Raw genomic sequence first — 25,495 nt, forward strand, 5'->3', positions numbered from 1 at the left:
TTCTTACTATTAATTATTGCACAATTGTACCTGTCTATCCCAGAAAATCCAATTAATTCTGTTCAGATTTGTAAGTCTAGGAAGTAGAATTGATTGGGATTTGAACCTGGCTCTGTTTGTTTCTAAGTTGGAGGACAGTTGACTACATAGATAAAGCCCTTCATATACTCCAATACTGTATGTGGTCCATAAACAGGGAATGTTAATGATAGTTTAGCTATCCAACTGAGTGATATTCATAAAGGTCTTGGTGATGTATTCTACATCAAGACTGTAAGTAACTAAAGTGGCAGATGGTGTGGGCTCATCATGTATTAACATCAGAGATAGCCTGGGTAGGAATTCCAACTGTTCACTTGTAATGTTTCTTTTTAAAATTCAGTTAGATTTGAAAATAATGGCAATTCATTATTGTTTTATAAACTTTCTTTGAAAGCATTTTTATTGGTTAAATAAGTTAGGTCAAGAGCAGGTGACCAGCTGATCTTCATATTAGAACGTTAAAGACTTGAGGAACTAATGATCTATGCCTTTCTAATGACTGAGTTGATCTGAATGTTTTCAGAATTGCCAAAGCACAGATGCATGTTAAAGAGATTAAGAAAAGAAAACAACCAAAAAAAGAGAAGCACATTGCTTGTGTCAAGTATGTCACACGTCTCTACATCTCAATAAGGACGATGACTCTTTTGTGCAGAGTTAGATGTCACTGAAAAGCCTATGATCAAAAATAGTTGCTGTGGCTGACAGGTGAGACCACAAAGTGGAAGAAGTCTAATCTTGAGCCACACATATGTTTGAAAAACATCCTAGTGACCATTTATTTACAGCAACAAGCATGGTCATTCATTAGTAACCAAAGCAGGAAGAAGTCATCTGATATTAGTGTATACATTCATTTATTTCTACTTGAATTAACATACTCTTGAAAGATTTAGTTGTTAGATGTATATGCTTATTCAGAAAATGATAAGTAAATTTTATTTAAAAGATTATTAGTGAAGAAATTTAGTATATGTTATACATATTTCTCAGATTTTCTTGAGGAGGATAGGACATTTATTATTATTAATCCTAGGGGCTGGCACTGTGGCATAGCGGGTAAAGCCACCGCCTGCAGTGCTAGCATCCCATATGGGTGCCAGTTTGAGACTCGGCTGCTCCACTTCCGATCCAGCTCTCTGCTTTGATCTGGGAAAGCAGTAGATGATGGCCCAAGCCCCTGAGCCCCTGCACCTGCATAGGAGACCCAGAGGAAGCTCCTGGCTTCTGGCTTCAGGTCAGCACAGCTCCAGCCATTGTGGCCAATTGAGGAGTGAACCTGCAGATGGAAGACCTCTCTCTCTGCCTCTTCTATCTCTGTGTAACTCTGACTTTCAAATAATAAACAAATAAATCTTTAAAATATTATTAATCCTATGTATAAGTGATGGAATAAACTCAGAGAGGTTAAGTGACTCATTCTAGGGCACATATCTATTTATTGGTGGAACCAGACTTAATTTATTTTCTGATCACAGAGACCATAGTCTTGGAATAAAACCAAAAATAACAAAAAGCATTTTCTAGGTTCATTTCTTTGCATGCATCCTACACACTATTGGAATGAAAGCTATTTCAAAAATCTTTTGTCTGTGTGTGCTGGAAGATGGCCCAGGCAGCATCCAAGTTGGTGCTGTTTGTGTGTCTGGGTAACATTTGCTGGTCACCTATTGCAGAAGCAGTTTTCAGAAAACGTGTGACTTATCACAATGTTTCACACAATTGGAAGGTAGACAGTGCGGCCACGTCCAACTATGAGATAGGAAACCTCCCTGACTACTGTGGGCAAGAGTAAATGTGGAGGCAGGGCATGCCCATGAGCCGCATGGCCTGGCAGGTCACCAAGGAAGACTTTGCCACCTTGGACTACATACTGTGTATGGATGAAAGCAACCTGAGAGATTCGAATAGAAAAAGTAATCATGTTAAAAACTGCGAAGCTAAAATTGAACTACTTGAGAGCTAAGAACCACAAAAACAACTCATTACTGAAGATCCCTATTATAGGAATGATGCGGACTTCAAGGCTGTATACCAGCAGTGTGTGTGGTGCTGCAGGGCCCTCATGGAGAAAGCCCACTAAGCCTGGGGGGTCTCTGCCAGCAGCTGCATACTCAGATGCTGGGCTGTTCCCCAGGCCTCACATGTGTCTTCTGTTGACTGTTTATTTTAAAAAATAATTATTGATGGAAATCAGTTGTACATGCAGAATAATAAAGATCTTAAGTCTTTTTAGACTAGTTGAGCATTACACTTTGCCCCAGTTACAAAAACGGGAACAAACACCACAGAACAGAGCAGAACAGTGTTTTGTGGAGGCAGTGGCTTCTGAGGGAAGCACAAGTGTGGGAGGTGCACTCTACCCTCCCGGCTGCCCTCCCCTCATCTCACACCCCTTGGTGGAGCTGCCCTATGAGAAGTTTTACTTCACATACCGAGTACACTCTTGTATATTGGGAGAATGGAATCAGCATCTTTCACACTTGTTGATTTTTGTTTATTTCTTGAGGTGCTCAGCTTATTTCCTCCCACTTGAGCCACTTTGTTTCTGAAATGTAATTATATCCGGAAGAAGGTTGCTTGAATGCTGTCTTCCTTTGTAGTCAGCTGAATAATTCTGTGTTTATACCCACATGTCACCCAAATGCCAAATGCAAATTGGTTTAGGTGGAAAAATTATCTAAAATGTTCAATTGTGTTGGTGTGCCTAAGTATTGGCATGTTAGTAAGTATTTCTTTGTTAGCTTTTAATAAGTTAATAACAAATATAGATCATTTCTGTCCTTCAGATAACTAATTCTAAACTTACCTGGTTGTATGCCAGAAAAAAATTGCTTCCAAATAAACTGGGGAGTTAGAAAAATACAACTGAAAAAAAAATCTTTGTTAGCAGATGATTTACTATCCATGAATCCTACAACTTTAAAATTAGATAGATCTTGGAGATCTGGGCTGGCCATCTCTTTGTGTGTATGTGTGTGTGTGTGTGTGTGTGATAAAGACAGTTTCTATTAATCCATGAAAATCAAATTTTATGTGATTTTTATTGCTAAATAAACAAAAGTTTTGTTGGAAATTTGGTCATACAATACTAAATACCTTTTAATATAAAAGAAAGTCACAAAAACAGATACTAATGCAAACATAATCTCTTGGGTGAGAATATAACCTAAAGTGGTTCATACAAAGGTTGTTTACATTATAGACTATTTCCAATTTTTCTTTCCTGTTTAAGCTTTTATTTATTTTATTTTTTACATTATCACTCTAATCACATTTTTCAACTTTGCTCATACACATTAAGTTTTTTGTGCACTGTACATTTTTTAGAAAAACATCTTGGGGCTGGCGCTGTGGCACAGCAGGTTAAGGTCTGGTCTGAAGCCCTGACATCCCATATGGGCACCAGTTCTAGCCCTGGCTGCTCCTCTTCCATCCAGCTCTCAGCTATGGCCTAGGATAGCAGTAGAAGATGGTCCAAGTCCTTGGGCCCCTGCACCCATGTGGGAGACCCAGAGGAAGCTCCTGGCTCCTGCCTTCGGATCAGCACAGCTCTGGCTATTGCAGCATTCTGGCATGTGATCCAGCAGATGGAATACCTCTCTCTCTGTCTCTACCTCTCTCTAACTCTGTCTTTCAAATAAATAAAATAAATATATTAAAAAAACCATCTTTTACAAAGATCTATTTTCAGTTAAGTGGGGAACAGCAAGCAAAGCATTATGAGAGTGGCATAAAGACTTCTGTGGAGCCTACAATGAGGAGTCTGGGTTTGTCTGTGTACAGGATGGGCCAGACTAAAGAACTTCAAAGATGGAATTGATGGGCTCAGGTGCATATCAGCTCTAGAACATGGATTCAAGGTCATATGAGAAGTGGATATATTGGTCAATGTGTGAAGAGGGATGTTTGACTGTCAGGAGAAAGTGTGTAATTCTAATTAAATACTCAAAAGAAGAGGAACATAAGTTGGAAAGAGGCTATCAACAGAGCTCAAAGAAGCAGGCAGCAGAAATCCAGGGGAATGGGAGGTGAGTGGAAATAAATTAGTCAAGGTCTAGTATTAAGTGCTAGGTTTATGGGGTTAATATAAGGTAAATTAATTCAGTGTAATAGTGATACTAACAAAATATGACTGTTACTCTGTTATAAGGTCAGAGTATCCATATAAGCAACAGACCCATAAACATACAAATAGGGCATGTTTTCCATAAAGTAATAAATGTTCCATAAAGGGATGGATGCTTATTCTCCTGTTTTAAAGGAAGGGTTACAAAAGCCTCAGGGCAGAAACAAACTTGTGAATGGGGATACTGGCACTTCAGAGATGTGAGTTAGATGGAGATTAATAGACAAACATGGGGGCTGGAGTTGTGGCCTACTGGGTAAAGCCACTGCCTTGGAGGCCTGCATCCTATGGGGGTACCAACTTGAGTCCCAATTGCTCAATTTCCAATTCAGCTCCCTGCTAATGTGCCTAGAAGAGCCGCAGAAGATGACCCAAGTGCTTGGGCCACTGCACCCATGCAGAAGACGTAGAAGAAGCTCCTGGCTGCTGGCTCCTGGCTCTTGGCTCCTGGCTCCAGGCTTCAGCCTGGCCCATCCCTGGCTATTGCAGCCATTTGAGGAGTGAACCAGTGGATGGAAGTTTATCTATTTATCTATCCATCCATCCATCCACCCTCCCTCTCTGTAACTGACATTCAAATAAATAAAATAAATCTTAAAAAAAAAAACAAGAGCCAAACATGTCATTTCTCATGATTGAACTTGAGACAATATATATTGGGAAAAAATTGGGTATGAACACCTTAGAAACCAGAAACAAATGCTCAGCTTTGTAGTGGTAGGTATTCAGCAGGTCTTTGGCCAGAGAAACAGACACACCTGGGCAGTTCTTTATGCAAACTTCTGTCTATGTTGCACAAGACAACTTGAAATGGACAGAACCCGGACATAAATGGAGAAGATGAGAATATTCTGCAGCAAAATTAAGTATGAGATCATGGGACACATCAGTTTCATGTGTCAAGCAGTTTCAGAGAAGTTGTAAGGATGGGAATTTCAATGCAAGGAGTTGAAAAGTGGGAAGTGAGTAAGTGGAATTGGCAAAGACAAGTCTCATGTTTTCATTAGGATGTGAGTGAAAGGAGAACATACACAGAAAATACAGAGGAACTCAGAGTCTGTTTTTATTATTATTGTTATTATTATTAAGAGTGAGAGACACTTGATCATTTCTATTTCCATTTAGACCTTTAGGAGAAAAGCATTTTTTCTGTTTTTAGGAGAAGGGTGTGTGTGTGTGAAAGAGAGCTATATAGGAAACACTTGGTTTTATGAAATTGACTACATGTTTCCATCACTATGTTTTTTTTTCCTTCACTGTAAAAACTTTAAATTTAACTCTGCTCTGACTACAGGAATTGTATAGCTCTTCCTGGGATGAATTTTAGTTCTCATTCTTGGTTCCATGTGATGGCCTTGATGTTATTTTTTTTTTCTCATTTGTACCTGTTTTTGTTTCCTTCCTTTTTGTTCTCATCTTTTTCTAAGACTTTATTTACTTGAAAGTCAGAGTTACACAGAGAGAATGAGAGGCAGAGAGAGAGAGAGGTCTTCCATCTGCTGGTTCACTCTCCAGATGGCCACAGCAGCTGGAGATGCACCAATCCAAAGCCAGGTGCCAGGAGCTTCTTCTGGGTCTCCCACGTGGGTGTAGGGACCCAAGGACTTGGGTCTTCTACTGATTTCCCACACCACAGCAGAGAACTGGATCAGAAGTGGAGCTGCTGGGACTTGAACTGGTGTCCATATGGGATGCTGGTACTGCAGGCAATGTCCTCACCCATTATGTCACAGTGCCAGCCCCATCTCATCTTTCTTCTTTACTTTCTGGAATGAAATGGAGATATAAGTAAATTAATTGTAGCCTCATATAAAACACATTGCCTGAAACATAATTATATCTCAATTAGTGTCTGTCAATGTAAAAAAATGAGCCTTGACTATGAAGATAGAGGAGTCTTACTGACACTCTGTAGGATGGCACAACAGGGTCTAGTAATAGATGAAGGCAGTGAGGACAGGAAACAGTGAAGGAAAAATATTGGTCCTACTCTGGAATTCTTGTGGGGCTACCTGGAATGAGAGTGGGTATTAAGAAAGTAATATATATTTATGGAAAAATACTTGAGAAAAACTTCTAACTGGCTTTCATATGTAAGAAGCTTCAACTTTAATAAATCTGTCAGATGATGCCTCTAATGTCACTTTGAATTTGCTTCAATGGGCAAGGGGCATCCTGAGTGGACCAAGGACTCTTGTAGAGGAAGATAATGATGATGCCATGTCTCCTGGCATCACTGAGGTTGATAATGGGGGAGTCCTTTGCATAGGATCGTGCTCACATACTTGCTGGACATACTTAGGGATTTTTTTTCTCTAGAATTATTCAAATTTGTAAAATTTAGTGGTCTGTTACCAGCTGATCATTTTCTTCAATTCTAGACCTTCCCAGGATGCTCAGGGCACTTCAGGGGTAGACAGTGAGTGAAAGGGCAGGGGTGCCTCAAGAACAAGTTGAGAGAATCAGGAATCAGCGGTGTCTTCAGTAACATGGAATATGAATGGAAAAAGCAGGAAAGACCCCAGATCTTGTTAGGTTCAAGCAATGAAGAGCTCTTTCTTCAAATAAATTCACATGAAAATGAACAGTACCTTAACGCTCCATAGGAAAAAATGTGACTTAGTGGGAAAGAATGCAATCTCAGGCAGCCGTGTCTGAAAGGCAGTGAGACCAATGATAAGTGTCCTTGTATTCTACTGTTATCCTCTGCTGTGTCATATTTTTACTGCAATTTGAGTACCTGAAGCACATTCCGGAAACTGTTCCACCCCTTGAAACAAATTCAAAAGTGACACAAGAGGCATACAGGGTAGTCAATTCTGGAGAAGAGAAGATCTATTATATGCTTTAAAATATGTAAAGGATGTCGTGTGGAAAAAAATAATTTAATTGTGCAAGTCTCTAAGAAAGATACCCAAAGTTTTAGTCATTAAATCCAGAAGTAATTGTTAAGAATATATTGCTGAGGCCAGCGTTGTGGTGTAGCAGGTAAAGCCGCTGACTTCAGAGCTGGCATCCCATATGGACACCAGTTCGAGTCCCAGCTGCTACACTTCTGATCCAGCTCTCTGCTATTGCCTGGGAAAGCAGTAGAAGATGGACCAAGTCCTTGGAACCCTGCACCTGTGTGGGACACCTGGAAGAAGCCCCTGGCTCCTGGCTTTGGATCAGCACAGCTCCAACCATTGTGGCCATGTGGGGAGTGAAGCAGCAGATGGAAGACCTCTCTCTCTCTATATTCTCTCTCTGTGTAACTCTGACTTTGAAATAAATAAATCTTTAAACAACAAAAAAAGAATCTATTGCTAAGTAGTATGCTAGTTGCAGAGCTATAGGGTGGAAGAGTACATTGGAAGAGTGAGAGAGAGGGTGTAACACTTTTTAAAAATATTTATTTTATTTATTTGAAAGAAGTACAGAGAGAGGCAGAGACAGATAGAGAGGTCTTCCATCTGCTGGTTCACTGCCCAGATGGCCGCAATGACCAGAGCTGCGCTGATCCAAAGCTAGGATCCAGGAGCCCCTTCCAAGTCTCCCACATGTGTACAGGGGCCCAAGGATTTGGCCCATCTTCTGCTGCTGTCCAAGGCCATGCAGAGAGCTGAATCAGAAGAGGAGCAGCCAGGACTAGAACTGGCACCCATATGGGATGCTTGTGCTGCAGGCCAGGGCTTTAACCCACTGTACCACAGCACCAGTTCCATGAGAGAGAGGGTGTAACCCTTAAAATTAAATGGATCAATTGCCAATAGGGGAGCTACTTGTGATACCTTTGGTGCACAAAACAGTGGGGCCAAACAGGGGGGTAGGAATTGTGGGAGTCAGATTTTTCACTGTTACCATAAATAAGCCATGTGGGCTTGCAAGTCCTAGTCCTCACCCCCAGTAAGAAGTGCCTTATGCCTAGGTAGTTATAGTAGCTGCAAGGTTGCTTTCTATGCAGGATCTCACAGACAGAATATTTTCCTCAGGTGTGAGATTGGATGAGAGAACCTATTAAGATAGTTTCAATCATAAAGAATTTATGTGTGGGCACTGGCACTGTGGCATAGTAGGTTAAGCTCCAGACTGTTCCACTTCCAATCCAGCTCTCTGCTAATGGCTTGGGAAAGCAGTGGAAGACAGCCCAAATGGTTGGGCCCTTACAGCCACATGGGAGACTGGAAGATGCTCCTAGCTCCTGGCTTTTGATCAGCCCAGCTCTGGCCATTGTGGCCATTTGGAGAGTGAACCAGTAGATGGAAGACTTCTCTCTGTCTCTCCCTCTGTCTGTAACTCTACCTCTCAAATAAATAAATAAATCTTTAAAAAAAGAATTTATGAGGCCGGCACCATGGCTTAACAGGCTAATCCTCCACCTTGCGGCACCAGCACACCAGGTTCTAGTCCCAGTTGGGGCACTGGATTCTATCCTGATTGCCCCTCTTCCAGGTCAGCTCTCTGCTGTGGCCTGGGAAGGCAGTGGAGGACGGCCCAAGTCCTTGGGCCCTGCACCTGCATGGGAAACCAGGAGAAGCACCTGGCTCCTGGCTTCGGATCAGTGAGATGCACCAGATACAGTGGCCACTGGGGGAAGACCTTTCTCTCTTTCTCTCTCTCACTATCCACTCTGTCAAAAAAAAAAGAATTTATGTGTGCTTCTAAAATCTTCTGTCAGAATCCTTTGGAGTTTTGTTTGTATTCAGCTCTTATAGGATTCTCCTGTTGGGTGGTCCTGTATTTACAGTATGAGCCCACATGAGTGTTGTCCATCTGCAGAAGCACAAGACACACACCCATTTCAGCCGCATCAGCACACAACACTGGGCTGGTTTGTTATGAATGATGTGACTGTGATAGCCCACCAGACAGCTAGAGAATCAGTCATGCATTCATTGTCATTTATCCTGGATGGGCAGGGAGACTCCTGATACTAAGATGGAAGATGAGGATTTAGCAATCTGCAGTGCCAAGAAACCCCCAAATCTCTGTGGTCCCTGCAGCCAGACTGAATATCCTCAAATGCCACCCTCCCATTTGGTAGCAGCATGGACTTGATACACTCCCAAACCTCTCTAAGCCTTGATTATTTTTCTTTTTTTTTTGACAGGCAGAGTGGACAGTGAGAGAGAGACAGAGAGAAAGGTCTTCCTTTTGCCGCTGGTTCACCCTCCAATGGCTGCTGCGGTAGCGTGCTGCAGCCGGCGCACCGCGCTGATCCGATGGCAGGAGCCAGGTGTTTATCCTGGTCTCCCATGGGGTGCAGGGCCCAAGGGATTGGGCCATCCTCCACTGCACTCCCTGGCCACAGCAGAGAGCTGGCCTGGAAGAGGGGCAACCGGGACAGGATCGGTGCCCCGACCGGGACTAGATCCCGGTGTGCCGGCGCCGCTAGGCGGAGGATTAGCCTAGTGAGCCGTGGCGCCGGCCTCTAAGCCTTGATTAACACAGGTGGATGATGTTGAAAATAAAATCATGTGCCTCAAAGAGTCCTGGGTAAAGATTAAATGAAAAAGCACAGGCAAAGCACTTAGCACAAGGGCTGACATGGTGAATAACAGACTGGCCACCACCTCTTAGGATTCCTATGGGCCCCCCACATAGTGACCAGCATCCTGGGGACAGCAACCCTCTCTGACAGAGCACCAGGGTGGAAAATGCATTGTCTTTTTTATTTTTACAGATGCAACCTAAGTATTAACACTGCTTTTTAGAATGGCATTTATTCCTTTGAAAAACAATGATCTAAATTATGAGTAAAAGAGAAATGGAAATGTGTCTCCAGCCTGGTGATTGCTCACCTACTCTGCCACTAACAGCTTAGTGCCTATTGAAAGGGTTTTCTGCTTTCAAAACTTCTGTAAAAGGAGACCTACATGACTTCCAGTACTTGTTTAAGTTCTAAGAATCTCTGACTCTTAGGAGCCTACACTACCTGTTTTTGATGCCTACATTTGTATTATTTCCTAGAAATTTTTCTTTTTATGTGTGACCATTAAATCTTGGGGATTTTCCTTTGGATAAACTAATGGTAAGAGCACATACTGGAGGGCGGAGCCAAGATGGCGGATAATGAGGACATGCGCCGTAGTTTGGGAAAATAAAGTATCATAAAAATGGAATTAGTGTAGCCTCAGGAAAAGACTCAAGAAAAAAACTGCAGAGGAAATGCTTCCGGATCTAGTGGATGTGACACAGAGGACCTACAGGGAGCCCACCACGTGGAAACCCAACTGCGGGAGACGAGCCGCAGAATCTCGCCAGAGTGGGAACTAACGGAAGGTAAGACAAAGACGTCAGAAACCCAAGACATTGGGGGGGAAAAGCAGAGGCCTCTCTCTTCACTCACCGAGCAAAACAAAGAGCAGGTGCCATTTTACATATGTAAAGGGCCACCAACGAGTTCACAAACTCAGTAACTTTGGAACTTTGGTGAAACTTGAGAACACATTGAGGGCTGCATAAACTCTTTGTGTGGTCCCAGGGGTAGATCAAAAGAATACTCACAGAGGCCAGATTTCAACTACACTCAATTCCACTCAACTGTGCCGAATTACTTCCCAAATGAGTCAAAAAGAGAGAGAAAGAGAGCAATCCAGCAAGGAGCAAGGGAGAGAACAATCTGGGTGAGTCATTTTTGCATAGCCTTAAACCTGAAGAATCAAGCGGCGCTATCTGGCCACACCTATCACAGCCTCTAAGGATCCATCAAAGCAGACAGCTCACTTAGAGGCATAGTATAACGAGAAAAAACACCACAGCCAAAAAAAAAAAAAAACATAAATTATCTCCAACATGCCAAACAACAAACATAGAAACCGAGGTGACAAGAGCAAGGAAGACACTATGATGCCCCCAAATGAACAAGACACCCCAATGCAAGATTATGAAGATGAAGAGATAGAGGAAATGCAAGAAGCACATCTCAAAAAATTGATAAGAACATTAAGATGTTCTCAAAAACAAATTCTTGAACTACAGAAATCCTTAATGGACAAGATAGAAAATCTCTCCCGTGAAAATGAAATATTAAGGAGGAATCAAAATGAAATGAAACAACTAGTAGAACATGAAACTGTGATAGTGACAAAAAACCACAATGAAATGAAGAACTCAATAGATCAAATGACAAACACATTAGAGAGCCTTAAAAACAGAATGGGTGAAGCAGAAGAGAGAATATCGGAATTAGAAGACAGAGAACAGGAAAGGAAACAGTCAAATCAAAGAAAAGAAGAAGAAATCAGAAATCAAAAAAATACTGACAGGAATCTACAGGATACTCTTAAAAAACCGAACATTCAGGTTCTAGGAGTTGCTGAAGGCATGGAGAGGGAGAAAGGATTAGAAGGCCTTTTTAGAGAGATACTAACAGAAAATTTCCCAGGGTTGGGAAATTCAAAAGAATTAGAATCATACCATGCAGCTTCTCAGACCACAAAGGAATGAAATTGGAAATTGGCAACTCAGGAATCCCTAGAGCACGTGCAAATACATGGAGATTGAACAACATGCTCCTGAATGAACAATGGGTCATAGAAGAAATTAAAAGAGAAATCAAAAATTTTCTGGAAGTAAATGAGGATAACAGCACAACACACCAAAACCTATGGGATACAACAAAAGCAGTGTTAAGAGGAAAGTTTATATCAATAGGTGCCTACATCAAGAAATTGGAAAGGCACCAAATAGATGAGCTTTCAAGTCATCTCATGGATCTAGAAAATCTGCAGCAACCCAAACCCAAACCCAGTAGGAGAAGAGAAATAATTAAAATCAGAGAAGAAATCAACAGGATTGAATCCAAAAAAAACATTACAAAAAATCAGCCAAACGAGGAGCTGGCTTTTTGAAAAAATAAACAAAATTGACACCCCATTGGCCCAACTAACTAAAAAAAGAAGAGAAAAGACCCAAATCAATAGGATCAGAGATGAAATGGGAAACGTAACAACAGACGCCACAGAAATAAAAAGAATCATCAGAAATTACTACAAGGACTTGTATGCCAGCAAACAGGGAAATCTATCAGAAATGGACAGATTCTTGGACACATACAACCTCCCTAAATTGAGCCAGGAAGACATAGAAAACCTAAACAGACCCATAACTGACACAGAAATTGAAACAGTAATAAAGGCCCTCCCAACAAAGAAAAGCCCAGGACCAGATGGATTCACTGCTGAGTTCTACCAGATATTTAGAGAAGAACTAACTCCAATTCTTCTCAAGCTATTCAGAGCAATCGAAAAAGAGGGAATCCTCCCAAATTCTTTCTATGAAGCCACCATCACCTTAATTCCTAAGCCAGAAAGAGACACAACATTGAAAGAGAATTACAGACCAATATCCCTGATGAACATAGATGCAAAAATCCTCAATAAAATTCTGTCCAATAGAATACAACAACACATCAGAAAGATCATCCACCCAGACCAAGTGGGATTCATCCCCGGTATGCAGGGATGGTTCAACATTCACAAAACAATCAACGTAATACACCACATTAACAGGCTGCAGAAGAAAAACCATATGATTCTCTCAATAGACGCAGAGAAAGCATTTGATAAAATACAACACCCTTTCATGATGAAAACTCTAAGCAAACTGGGTATGGAAGGAACATTCCTTAATACAATCAAAGCAATATATGAAAAACCCACGGCCAACATCCTATTGAATGGGGAAAAGTTGGAAGCATTTCCACTGAAATCTGGTACCAGACAGGGATGCCCTCTCTCACCACTGCTATTCAATATAGTTCTGGAAGTTCTGGCCAGAGCTATTAGGCAAGAAAAAGAAATTAAAGGGATACAAATCGGGAAGGACGAACTCAAACTATCCCTCTTTGCAGATGATATGATTCTTTATTTAGGGGACCCAAAGAACTCTACTAAGAGACTGCTGGAACTCATCGAAGAGTTTGGCAAAGTAGCAGGATATAAAATCAATGCACAAAAATCAACAGCCTTTGTATACACAGGCAATGCCACGGCTGAGGAAGAACTTCTAAAATCAATCCCATTCACAATAGCCACAAAAACAATCAAATACCTTGGAATAAACTTAACCAAAGACGTTAAAGATCTCTACGATGAAAACTACAAAACCTTACAGAAAGAAATAGAAGAGGATACCAAAAAATGGAGAAATCTTCCATGCTCATGGATTGGAAGAATCAATATCATCAAAATGTCTATTCTCCCAAAAGCAATTTATACATTCAATGCAATACCCATCAAGATCCCGAAGACCTTCTTCTCAGATCTAGAAAAAATGATGCTGAAATTCATATGGAGACACAGAAGACCTCGAATAGCCAAAGCAATCCTGTACAACAAAAACAAAGCCGGAGGCATCACAATACCTGATTTTAGGACATACTACAGTGCAGTTGTTATCAAAACAGCATGGTACTGGTACAGAAACAGATGGATAGACCAATGGAACAGAATAGAAACACCAGAAACCAATCCAAACATCTACAGCCAACTTATATTTGACCAAAGATCCAAATCTAATCCCTGGAATAAGGACAGTCTATTCAATAAATGGTGCTGGGAAAATTGGATTTCCACATGCAGAAGCTTGAAGCAAGACCCATACCTATCACCTTACACAAAAATTCACTCAACATGGATTAAAGACTTAAATCTACGACCTGAAACCATCAAATTATTAGAGCTCTAGGGATTCCCGAGTTGCTAATTTCCAATTTCCTTCCTTTGTGGTCTGAGAAGCTGCATGCTATGATTCTAATTCTTTTGAATTTGCTGAGAGTTGCTTTATGGCCTAGTATGTGGTCAATCCTAGAGAGGGTTCCATGTACTGCTGAGAAGAATGTAAAGTCCTTAGATGTAGGATGAAATGTTCTGTAGATATCTGTTAGATCCATTTGGGCTATAGTGTCATTTAAATCTACTGTCTCCTTGTTGATCTTCTGTCCTGTTGATCTGTCTATCTCTGAGAGTGGAGTATTGAAGTCCCCCAGTACTATTGTATTGGGGTCTAAGTCTCCCTTTAAGTCCCTTAACAAGTCTTTTAAATAAGCTGGTGCCCTGTAATTAGGTGCATATACGTTGATAATCGTTATATCTTCCTGTTGAATGGATCCCTTAATCATTATATAGTGCCCCTCTTTGTCTCTCCTAACACTTTTTGTGGTAAAGTTTATGTTGTCCGATATTAAGATGGCTACGCCCGCTCTCTTTTCATTTCTGTTGGCGTGGTATATCTTTTTCCAGCCTTTCACTCTCAGCTTGTATGGATCATTGTTGGATAGATGGGTTTCTTGTAAGCAGCAAAAGGATGGGTTTTGTTCCTTAACCCAATCAGCCAATAGGTGTCTTTTAACTGGACAGTTCAAGCCATTAACATTCAATGTGACTATTGAGAAGGAGTAACTTTGCCCTGCCATTTGCCAAAGATATTTTCTAATATCTGGTTTGAGATTCCTGTGATCTTTTGCTCTGAGGTTCCCTTCCTTTACCTTCTTTCATATTGGTGACCGTGTTTCTGTGTTTCTGTATGTAACACATCTTTAAGCATCTTTTGCAGGGCTGGACGAGTGGCGACAAATTCTTTCAATGTCTGTTTGCTGTGAAAGGTCTTAATTTCACCTTCATTCACAAATGAGAGCTTTGCAGGATATAATATTCTGGGCTGGCAGTTTTTCTCTCTTAGTACCTGGGCTATATCTCGCCATTCTCTCCTGGCTTGTAGGGTTTCTGATGAGAAATCAGCTGTAAGTCTAATTGGAGATCCTCTGAGAGTAATCTGGCGTTTCTCTCTTGCACATTTTAGGATCTTTTCTTTGTGTTTCACTGTGGTGAGTTTGATTACGACGTGTCGTGGTGTGGATCTCTTTTGATCATGTTTACTAGGGATTCTCTGAGCTTCCTGTACTAGGATGTCTCTGTCCTTCTCCAAACTTGGGAAATTTTCTGCTAGTATCTCACTAAAAAGGCCTTCTAATCCTTTCTCCCTTTCCATGCCTTCAGGAACTCCTAGAACCCGAATGTTGGGTTTTTTAAGAGTATCCTGTAGATTCCTGACAGTATTTTTTTGATTTCTGATTTCTTCTTCTTTTCTTTGATTTGACTGTTTCCTTTCCTGTTCTCTGTCTTCTAATTCCGATATTCTCTCTTCTGCTTCACCCATTCTGTTTTTAAGGCTCTCTAATGTGTTTGCCATTTGATCTATTGAGTTCTTCATTTCATTGTGGTTTTTTGTCACTATTGCAAATTCCTGTTCCACTAGTTTTTTCATTTCATTTTGATTCCTCCTTAATATTTCATTTTCACGGGAGAGATTTTCTATCTTGTCCATTAAGGATTTCTGTAGTTCAAGAATTTGTTTTTGAGAACTTCTTAATGTTCTTATCAATTTTTTGAAATCTGCTTCTTGCATTTCCTCTATTTCTTCATCTTCATAATCTTGCATTGGCGTGTCTTGTTCACTTGGGGGCGTCATAGTGCCTTCCTTGTTCTTGGTACCTCCGCTTCTATGTTTCTTGCTTGGCATGTTAGAGATAATTTGTGGTGTTTTTGTTTTTGTTTTTTTCTCTCGTTATACTATGCCTCTAAGTGAGCTGTCTGCTTTGTTGGAGCCTTAGGGGCTGTGATGGGTGTGGCCAGAGAGCTATGCTTGTTTCTTGAGGTTTAAGGCTGTGTAAAGAGCGACTCTCCCAGATTACTTGCTCCTTGCTGGCTCGCTCTCTCTCTCTCTCTTTTTTTTTTTTTTTGACTCAGTTGGGAGTGGAGTTGAGGGTAGTTGAAATCTGGCCTCTGTGAGTATTCGTTTGATCTACCCCTGGGACCATACACAGGGTTTATGCAGCCCTCAATGTGTTCTCCAGTTTCGCTAAAGATACTGAGTTTGGCTGAGCTTTACATATGTAAAATCGCGGTGCTCTTTGTTTTGCTTGGTGAGTGAAGGGAGAGGCCTCTGTTCCCCCTCCCCCCAATGTCTCGGACTTCTCAGGTCTTTGTCTTACCCTCCTGGGTTCCCGCGCTGGCGAGATTCTGTGGCTCTGGCTCCTCTCCCGCCGCTGCCGCTCGGCTCGTCTCAGTTGGTTTTCCACGCGGTGGGTTCCCTGTAAGTCCTCTGTGTCTCATCCTCAAGATCCGGAAGCATTTCCTCTGCAGTTTTTTTCTTGAGTCTTTTCCTGAGGCTACAGTAATTCCACTTTTATGAAAGTTTATTTTCCCAAACTAAGGCACACGTCCTCACTATCCACCATCTTGGCTCCGAGAAAATTAATTAATTTTTTAAAAAAATATTATGTAGGATCTCTGTCTTTAATGTTCTGTACACTCTTATTTAATGCTATAACTAGTACTCCAACAGTATTTTTTTTCACTTTGTGTTGCTATATGGGGGCAAACTGTTGAAATCGTTACCTAATATATACTAAACTGATCTTCTGTATATGAAGAGAATTGAAAATGAATCATGATGTGATTGGAAGGGGAGAGGGAGTGGGAAAGGGGAGGGTTGTGGGTGGGAGGGAAGTTTTGGTAGGGGGAAGCCATTGTAATCCATAAGCTGTACTTTGGAAATTTATATTCATTAAATAAAAGTTTAATAAAAAAAAAAGAGCACATACTGGGTGCTGGTGCTGTGGCACAGTAGGTTCAAGCCCTGGCCTGCAGCACCAAGCATCCCATATGGGCACCGGTTTGAGTCCCAGCTGTTCCATTTCTGATCCAACTCTCTGCTATGGCCTGCAAAAGCAGTAAAGGATGACCCAAGTCCTTGGGCCCCTGAACCCATGTGGGAGACCCCGAAGAAGCTCCTGGTTCCTGGCTTTGGATCAGCTCAGCTCTGGCCATTGCAGCCAACTGGGGAGTGAACCAGCAGATGGAAGACCTCTCTTTCTCTCTCTCTTTCTCTCTCTGTCTCTCTCTCTCTCTCTCTCTGGCTCTATATCTCTCTATATCTCTATCTTTCAAATAAGTAAAATAAATCTTTTTTTAAAAAAAGAGCACAACGGGCCAGCGCTGTGGCACAGTAGGCTAATCCTCTGCCTGTGGTGCCAGCATCCCATATGGGTGCCAGTTCTAGTCCCAGCTGCTCCTCTTCCAATCCAGAAACTCCTGGCTCCTGGCTTCAGATCAGCACAGCTCCAGCCATTGCTGCCATCTGGGGAGTGTACCAATGGAAGGAAGACCTTTCTCTCTGTCTCTCCCTCTCATTGTCTGTAACTTTACCTCTCAAATAAATAAAAATAAATAAATAAAATTTAAAGAAGAGCACATACTGAAGTCATGAAGAAGGAAAGCTCCTCTGAGTGTGTTACTTTGCTAAATAAATTTGTCACTTCAGAGCTGTGTAGCCTTAAAATATGAAGTACATCACATTTAGTTAAAATTTATTGCCAAATTTCCATATGCTAGGCACATAGCTGCTACCTCTAATAGCAGTACATTATCCATCACACTACACACATGTGCATACAAACACACACACACACACACACACACCTGCCAGTTAGGTATGGTTCTCATTTTATATTTGGGAATCCAGAGGTTCAAAGACACTAAGTAGTTTGTCCAGGTCACACAGTCTGATGTCAGGATATGGGCTTGTATCTGTCAACCACAACTATCCACTCATCTCCATATTTCTCCCCAAATGGTTTAAGTTTGTGGGTCAATTTCTTTTGCTAGGTTACTAAGGTAAAGTCAATGTTCTGGGAAATAAACTCCCTTCTGAGTTTGACATAAATCATGACAATAATTTCTTTTTCTCCAGTGTTCCAGAGGCACTTTTGTCAGTCAATGGGTCAGATAAGATTCCATTAGGGAAGGACTCTATCCTGACCACTGCACTCCTGAAACTTGGCACAATGGTGACTATAGAAGACATCCAGTCAATAATGTGTGGAATGACTAATATTTGGCATGCAACTTTATTACACCTTTCATTTGCCAATCATAGATTGTGTACTTATTATGAACAAGGCATTCTGAGACATTTTCCATGCTTTCCAATAATTTTAATTTAGGGAGAATAAGATATATTTCAGTACTGACAAAGCCATGTATTTTTCTCCAATGTAATTATTGCTCCACTCTACCCAAAAGTGTGTTGTTGGCAATAATCAATTAACTTTAGCATTCTTTTCATATTGTGTGACTTCTTTAAAAACAAATGGCAGCATGGTATAGCTAGTAAAACTGCAGCCTGCAACACTGACATCCCACGTGGGTGCTGGTTCTAGTCCTGGCTGCACCACTTCCAATCCAGCTCCCTGCTAATGACCTGGGAAAATCAGCAGAAGATGACCCAAGTGCTTGTGGTCCTGCTTCCTACATGGGAGACCCAGAAGAAGCTCCTGGCTTTGGCCTGGCCCAGCCCTGGCCATTGTTGCCATCTGTGCAGTGAACCAGCAGATGGAAGATTTCTCTCTCTCTCTCCTTCACCTCTCTTTAGGCCTCTTTCCTCCTCACTCTGTTGTTCTGACTTTCAAATAAAATAAGTAAATCTTTTAAAATGACTTATTTAATTTCTCAACCTACATATCTATTCTTAAGACTGTTGTTTAAAAAACTGAGCAGTCAATTTCTTTTGCTAGGTTGACCATTTTTTCATTGTGTTCTTGATAGTATCATGGTGCAATGTATTTGTCCACTGTGTCAGAGTTTTCCATAGAAAAGACATGTGTGATATACAAGATTCATGATTTCAAAGGACTGACTCCTGTGATGTGGGGCCTGTGAAGTAGAGGTCCGCAGGTCAGCTGGAAACTTAGGCAGGACTGGATGCTGCAGTCTTGAGGCAGAAATTCTCCTCTTTTAGGGTGATGATTTCTCTCTTAACACTTTGAACTGATAGGATAAGGCCCAACCACATTATTGAAGATCTCTCCTCTACTTTAAATTAACTGACTGTAAATAATAAGTCTCCATAAAATCCCTCTGCACAGCCACAGCTAAATGATTGATTGAAAACTGTATATTAATAATGGGGCCAAGATTACACTGAGACCAGCTTTCAAAGTCACCTCTTAGAATGTGAAGAAAGTTGACAAAGTAACTATAGTTTTAAAGATTTTTGCAAAATGTAAATAACCCCTTTAATGGATTGCTATGTGAAACTTCCAGATTAAATTTTTAAAGATTTATTTATTTTGAAAAAGTTACAGAAAGAGGAAAGACAAAAATCTTAATTGTCAGCCTAAATTTCCATCCAGTTTAGTCAAATGTCTATGTATCAATCCATGTGTTTCCCAGGAACCACCTTTCCATCATTTTGTATCTGTACCTATGAGATAACTTATTCCCAGAAACCATGGAGAAATCACACTTCTCTTGAGGTTTTCTTCTCTCCAAACTTCTGGGTAAAAAGTTGGAAATCGTAGCTGTTTTTCTGTGACTCAGGAAGTGAGGGAGAGTTGGAGAGCTGGGGCTTCATGGTTCTGCTGCTTCCTAATTTCATTCCGCTCTCTGCTGACCTCACTTCTTTAGCACTTTGGCCCACCTGAGCTCAGGCTGCTCCTCTTCATTAGGAACACCAACAAAAGTGGCCTCTAGTCAGACAAGGCACCTACTAGGCTACTAGTGCCACAGCTCACTAGGCTAATCCTCCGCCTTGCGGCGCCGGCACACCGGGTTCTAGTCCTGGTCGGGGCACCGATCCTGTCCCAGTTGCCCCTCTTCCAGGCCAGCTCTCTGCTGTGGCCAGGGAGTGCAGTGGAGGATGGCCCAAGTGCTTGGGCCCTGCACCCCATGGGAGACCAGGATAAGCACCTAGCTCCTGCCATCGGATCAAGCGTGGTGTGCCAGCCGCAGCGCGCTACCGCGGCAGCCATTGGAGGGTGAACCAATGGCAAAAGGAAGACCTTTCTCTCTGTCTCTCTCTCTCACTGTCCATTCTGCCTGTCAAAAAAAAAAGTTTGTCTGGGGTATGGTTTGAAATAAAGGAATATTTTTGTAATCTTGGTAAGCCATAGCTTTGCTGCTGAGGTACATAATTCCATATATAAATAAGCTGCCCTGTTCTAATGCATTGGTTAAATACAGAAAACTGCCTGCAGCATTGTATTACCCAAATTATTAACTAGAGTATTGTGTTACTGGAGTGCTACATTTGACCAAGTTACTATTTTATGGCCAGCTCTCCACAGAGAGACAGAATGGGGCACTTCATAGAATTCTGAAATCCGAGGCAAGCTCCTGTGCTCCCCGTACTCATGGGTGGATAGAAGCTCCGGCTTCTTAAATTGTGCTTCAACTTTGCGTTACTTTCATTTTTCCTTTATTAAAAATCCTACTTTGATGGAGGTGCTTTTGGAGCCAATGATTCTTCACAGCCCCTAGATGAGAGCTGGCCGAGGCAGGAGCCTCCTTGGAAAGAAGAAAAGCATCCAGGCTTCAGGCTGATGGCTGCACTTAACAGGTCCAATTCTGACTCTGCTCTTCACACGAGTGCTCTGAGCACCAAACCCAGGACCCCTAGGGAGGAGGGGCCCAGTTGGCCTGGCCTAGCCCATGCATGGGACCTGACCACACTGAGGAGTAAGGACCTAGGGAGCTAAAGAGCAGCTTTGTTACTGCCCAGACCAGAGAGGAGGAAGTGGCTTCTCTCTGTGACAGAACTCTCCCAGAGGCAAGCAGTCCTGGCCCCAGTGTCCCCTGGTCCCTGGGAGGGGTTCTCAGACAAGCCTAAGGGCAGGGAGGAGCCCGCTCAGAACCAGCAGCACCTGCCCGGCTTGGTCTCATGCTGCCAGTCAGATCACCAGTGAGTAACAGGGTGGAGAGGCTCCCAATGGGCCCACATCTGGTCATCTTATGCCCCTGCTTAAAGCCCTCAGTGCTACTGCCTCACCTTAAGGAGAAGGGCCCAGGATGCTCCCGTGCGCACCCCTCTCCCACGGCCCACTCCCAGCCTCGCTCCCCACGTCAGCCATGGGAACCTCTGGTGCCTCCTCCTGTTCCCTTCTCGCCCTCTCTTCCGCATGCCTGGCTCCCCTGGCCCTGACCTCTCCATCCAGGGGCCTCAGCTGTGCGCCCTTCTCTGTGGAGCTGTCCTTGGCTCTCTCACTCCTCAGCCCGGCACTCCCCACATCCCCCTTAACCTCCCGAGCTCCCCCTGCAGCCCCTCCCACCACCTCTTCTCCTGGGCAGGCTTCCCTCCCTCTGACAGCTTCGCAGTGGTCCTAGCGCAGCGCCTGGCTCCATGGGGCTTCCTGGCAGGGAGTGAGAAGCAATCACACATGGCTCCCACACAGAGACTCACTGGGCACTAACGCCGGAGGCGTCTCCTTTTGGACGCAGCCCACAGCTGCCCTTCAGGGCGTCAGCCATCCCGAATGGCCCATTCCCTGTGCAGACGGACTCACCCACAAGTAGTTAGGGCCATGGGAATAAATAAATCTTGGTTTTCTTTACTTCCGGAAAAAAAAAAATGACCTCTTCTCTGCACCCAGCCCCGTGCATCGCCACCATGACCAAGCGCCTTTCTCGCTGCTGCTCAGCCCCAGCTGGGATCACTTCCAGGACTGGTACCCTGCGCACAGCCACCTCTTTGACCGGGCCTTCAGCTGCCCCGACTGCCCGACGAGTGGGCGCAGTGGTTCCGCGGCAGAGGCTGGCCGGGCTACTTGCGGTGGCTGCCCGCCGCCGAGGCCCCTGCCGTAGCTGCTCCCGCCCACAGCCTTGAGCTCAGCCGGCAGTTCAGCAGCGGCGTCTCCGAGATCCGAGATCCGCCACACGGCCGACCGCTGGCGCGTGTCCCTGGACGTGAACCACTTCGCCCCCACCCCGAGGTGCTGAGGGTCAAGACCAAGGACGGCGTGGTGGACATCACGGGCAAACACGAAGAGCGACAGGACCAGCACGGCTACATCTCCCGCTGTTTCACCCAAAAGTGCAAGCTACCGCCTGGCGTGGACCCCACACTGGTCTCCTCCTCCCTGTCCCCTGAGGGTACACTCACTGTGGAAGCACAGCTGCCCAAGCCGGCCACGCAGTCGGCAGAGATCACCATCCTGGTCACCTTCTAGACCCGTGCCCAGATCAGCAGCCTGGAAGCCCGAAAGCTGAGCTGCCTGCGGCCAAGTAGAGCCGCCTCATGCGCCACCCAGCTCCCAGCTCCCACCTGCATGCCATTTTGATACCCCGAGAGACAGGGCAGCCCTCTGGCCTGTGCATCCCCCAAGGCTCAGGCCTCCAGGTCTGCTTGCCTATGACACCTATGTTGACCACTGCCTGGACACTGCCACTGCCACCACCAGCTAGCACCACCCCCAAGTCCAACGACGGCCATGCCCATCCCATGGCAGGTGCGTTCCTTCCACCGCCTTACCCCACTGGCCTGCTTGCAACCTGCGGGCCTGCGTGCACCAGATACAGCTTCAAGCACTTCCTGCTGTGCTTCAGCTGTGGCCTCTCCAGGGCCACGTCCTCAGCCTATGGTACCTGGGCATGCATGCCCTGCTGCACTTCCGGCTACAACTGTGGGCGTTGCTGCTGCTGCTGGGCCTCCTGCAAGCCAACTTCCGCCTCAGGAAGGAACTGCTCCTCTACTGCACCCACGTGATCATGCCACTAGTCAGGGTGCTGGGCTGGCGCTTCATGGTCTTTGTGGGTGCTTCACAGACAGGACCCATCTTCTCTGGATTGGGCAGGGCAGCTCAGGGCCGCCTCCTTTCCACTCCCTTCCACTGGCCAGGGCCGAAGCCCACAGCAGCAGTGCTGCCCCAGCTGCACAGGAGAGAAAAAGTCTGAGATTCTCCTGGAACAGAGACACTGTCCCCCACTGGCTGCAGCCACCCTGCCTGTGTGCCTGTTCTGGTGCGTGACCCCTGCCTGTGGTTGCTACTCACCCTGTTTCAGGGGCCCTGTGCTGTGCATGCCTGTCAAGTCAGAACTTCCAGAACCTCTGTGAGACCTCCCCCTCCACAGTCCACACCTGGAGACACTTGCCAGTGGAGGCGTGGGTGGCCCAGGAGCCTCAGGGTCACACCACACTGCCACACAGCTCACCCCACCCTGCCTGCCTGAGCCTTACTTTAGCTTCCAGACCTCCTCTGCAACCTTGAGAGGCCACTTGGGTCCCAAGTCCCAGCCAGGCTCCAAAGTCACCTCGGTTTGCTTAGATATGGTCCAAATTGCAGCCACAGATGCCTGCAGCAGATGCCAGCCTGCTGGAGTGTGGAAGCCCAGGGCACCTGCTGCAGGGCAGTCTGCAGAGGACTGAATATGTGCTCAAAGTCTTCAGTGTGGGTTTTAGGGAGGCAACTCAATTCTTTTGTGGCTTGGTGGGGGTGTGAGTGGCTTTAGTCTTTGGTGTACACCCAGAGTTGACTCTTTCATGCTTTGAGCATTTTAAACAGACAGCAAAGGCCCCAGAAGTGCCCCTGGAGGACATGAACAGACCATTTAGAATGTCAGTGCATGCCAAGGTTGGGTCTCTGCAAGCCACAGGCTCCCTGCTCCTCTGCCCATGCCCCAGTCACTATTAAACCATTTAGGGAGTAAGAAGCAAAAGTACAGGGCAGAGACGTGGGCATGGAGGATACTCACAGGGAAGGGAACCCAAGACTCTTAGCTCCTGCCTCTCTGACATACAGATATGGTGGTCACTGTGGTGCTGTGATAGCCGGTTAGGGACAGGGTGGCCATGTGAGCCTTGGTGGGAAGTGAGAAGACCACTGTGCCCAGGCATCCTGCAGAGATACAAGGCCCAATTCTGAGGGTGGCAAGTAGGCCAATACTGCCTCACCTCACACTGTCACTCCCACAGCAAGGGCCCCTCCCCAGTGCCCGCAGTCCCCTCCTCAGAGCCCCTCGCCCCTCCACAGAACCCCTCGCCCCTCCACAGAGCCCCCCGCCCCTCCCCAGAGCCCCATGCCCCTAACAAGCTACCCGCGCACCCTCCCCAGAACCCCGCGGCCCCTCCCCAGAGCCCCGGGCTCCGCCCCCAAGAGTCCACAACCTCCCCCAGAGCCCCGTGGGCCCCTCACCAGAGACCCCCATCCTCTTCCCAGAGCACCCCTGGCCAGCTCCCCAGAGGCCCCCGCCCCTCCCCAGCGCCCATGGCCCCTCCCCGGAGCCCCCAACCCCTCCCCGGAGCCCCACGGCCCCTCCCCAGAGCCCCTAGGGCCCCTCCTCAGAGACCCCCAACTCCTCCCCATAGCAACCCTCCTCTCACCAGAGCCCCACAACCCCCTACCCAGAACCCTTGGCCCCTTCCCCAGCGCACCTGTCCCTTCCCAGAGCCCGCGGCGATCTCCCCAGAGCCCCGCGAACCCTCCCCAGAACCCCGCGCCCCCTCCAGGGCACCCCGCGACCCCTCCCCAGAACAACGCCACCCCCCCCCGAGTCCACAACATCCCCCAGAGCCCCGCGGGACCCTCCCCAGAGACCCCCAACCCCTCCCAAGAGCGCCCCTGGCCCCATCCCGAGAGCCACGCAGGCCCTCCCCACAGCCCCTGCTCCTCCCCAAAGCCCCTGCTCCTCCCCAGCGCCTGAGGCTCCCTCCCCAGAGCCCCGGGGCCCCCTCCCCAGAGCACTCCTGACCACTCCCCAGAGCCCCATGGACCCTCCACAGAGCGCCCCTGCTCCCTCCCAGTGCTCCCTGCCCCTCCCCAGAGCCCTGAGGCTTCTCTTCAGAGCCCCAAGCCCCTCCCCAGAGCCCTGTGGCCCTCCCCAGTGCCCCCCGGCCCCTCTCAACAGCCCCCTCGCCCCACAACAGTGCTCTCATCCCCTTTCCCAGTGCCCCTGTCCCTTCCCAGAGCCCGAGGCACTCTACTCAGATCCCCTGAACCCCTCCCCAGAGCCCCCCTCCCTTCCACAGAGCCGCGCGACCCCTCCCCAGAGCCTTGTGGTCCTTCCCCAGAGGCCCGCGGCCCCCTCCCCAGAGCCCCGCGGCCCCATCCCCAGAGCCCCGCTGCCGCTCCCCAGTGCCCGGGCCCCTACCCCAGAGACCCACAGGCCCCTCCCCAGAACCCGCGGCCCCTTCCACAGCGCCCTGTCCCTTCCCAAAGCCCGCGGCCCCCTCCCCAGAGCCCCGCAACCCCCTCCCCAGAGCCCTGCGCCCCCCCCCCCCCAGATTCCACAACCTCCCGCAGAGCCACGTGGGCCCCTACCCAGAGACACCACAACCCCTCCACAGAGCGCCCCGTCCCCCTCCACAGAGCCCGGTGGCCCCTCCCCAGAGCCCCGGCCACTCCCCATCACCCACATCTCTCCCCAGAGCCCCTGCTTCTTCCCAGCACCCATTGTCCCCTCCCCATAGCCCGGGGCCCCCTGCCCAGAGCTCCCCTGACCACTCCCCAGAGCCCCATGGCCCCTCCACAGAGCATCCCCGCTCCCTCCCCAGTGCCCCCGGCCCCTCCCC

General features: G+C 46.0%; 2 pseudogenes; both read left to right on the forward strand.

Annotated features, from left to right (window-relative positions):
* Positions 1 to 1,648: 1,648 nt before the first annotated feature.
* On the forward strand, positions 1,649 to 2,125 carry LOC133746760 (low molecular weight phosphotyrosine protein phosphatase-like; annotated as a pseudogene).
* Positions 2,126 to 4,279: 2,154 nt separating this feature from the next.
* LOC133746905 (heat shock protein beta-1-like) lies at positions 4,280 to 22,268 on the forward strand (annotated as a pseudogene).
* Positions 22,269 to 25,495: the final 3,227 nt, after the last annotated feature.

Source organism: Lepus europaeus, chromosome 18 (assembly GCF_033115175.1).
Source record: "Lepus europaeus isolate LE1 chromosome 18, mLepTim1.pri, whole genome shotgun sequence".
Lineage (NCBI taxonomy): Eukaryota > Metazoa > Chordata > Mammalia > Lagomorpha > Leporidae > Lepus > Lepus europaeus.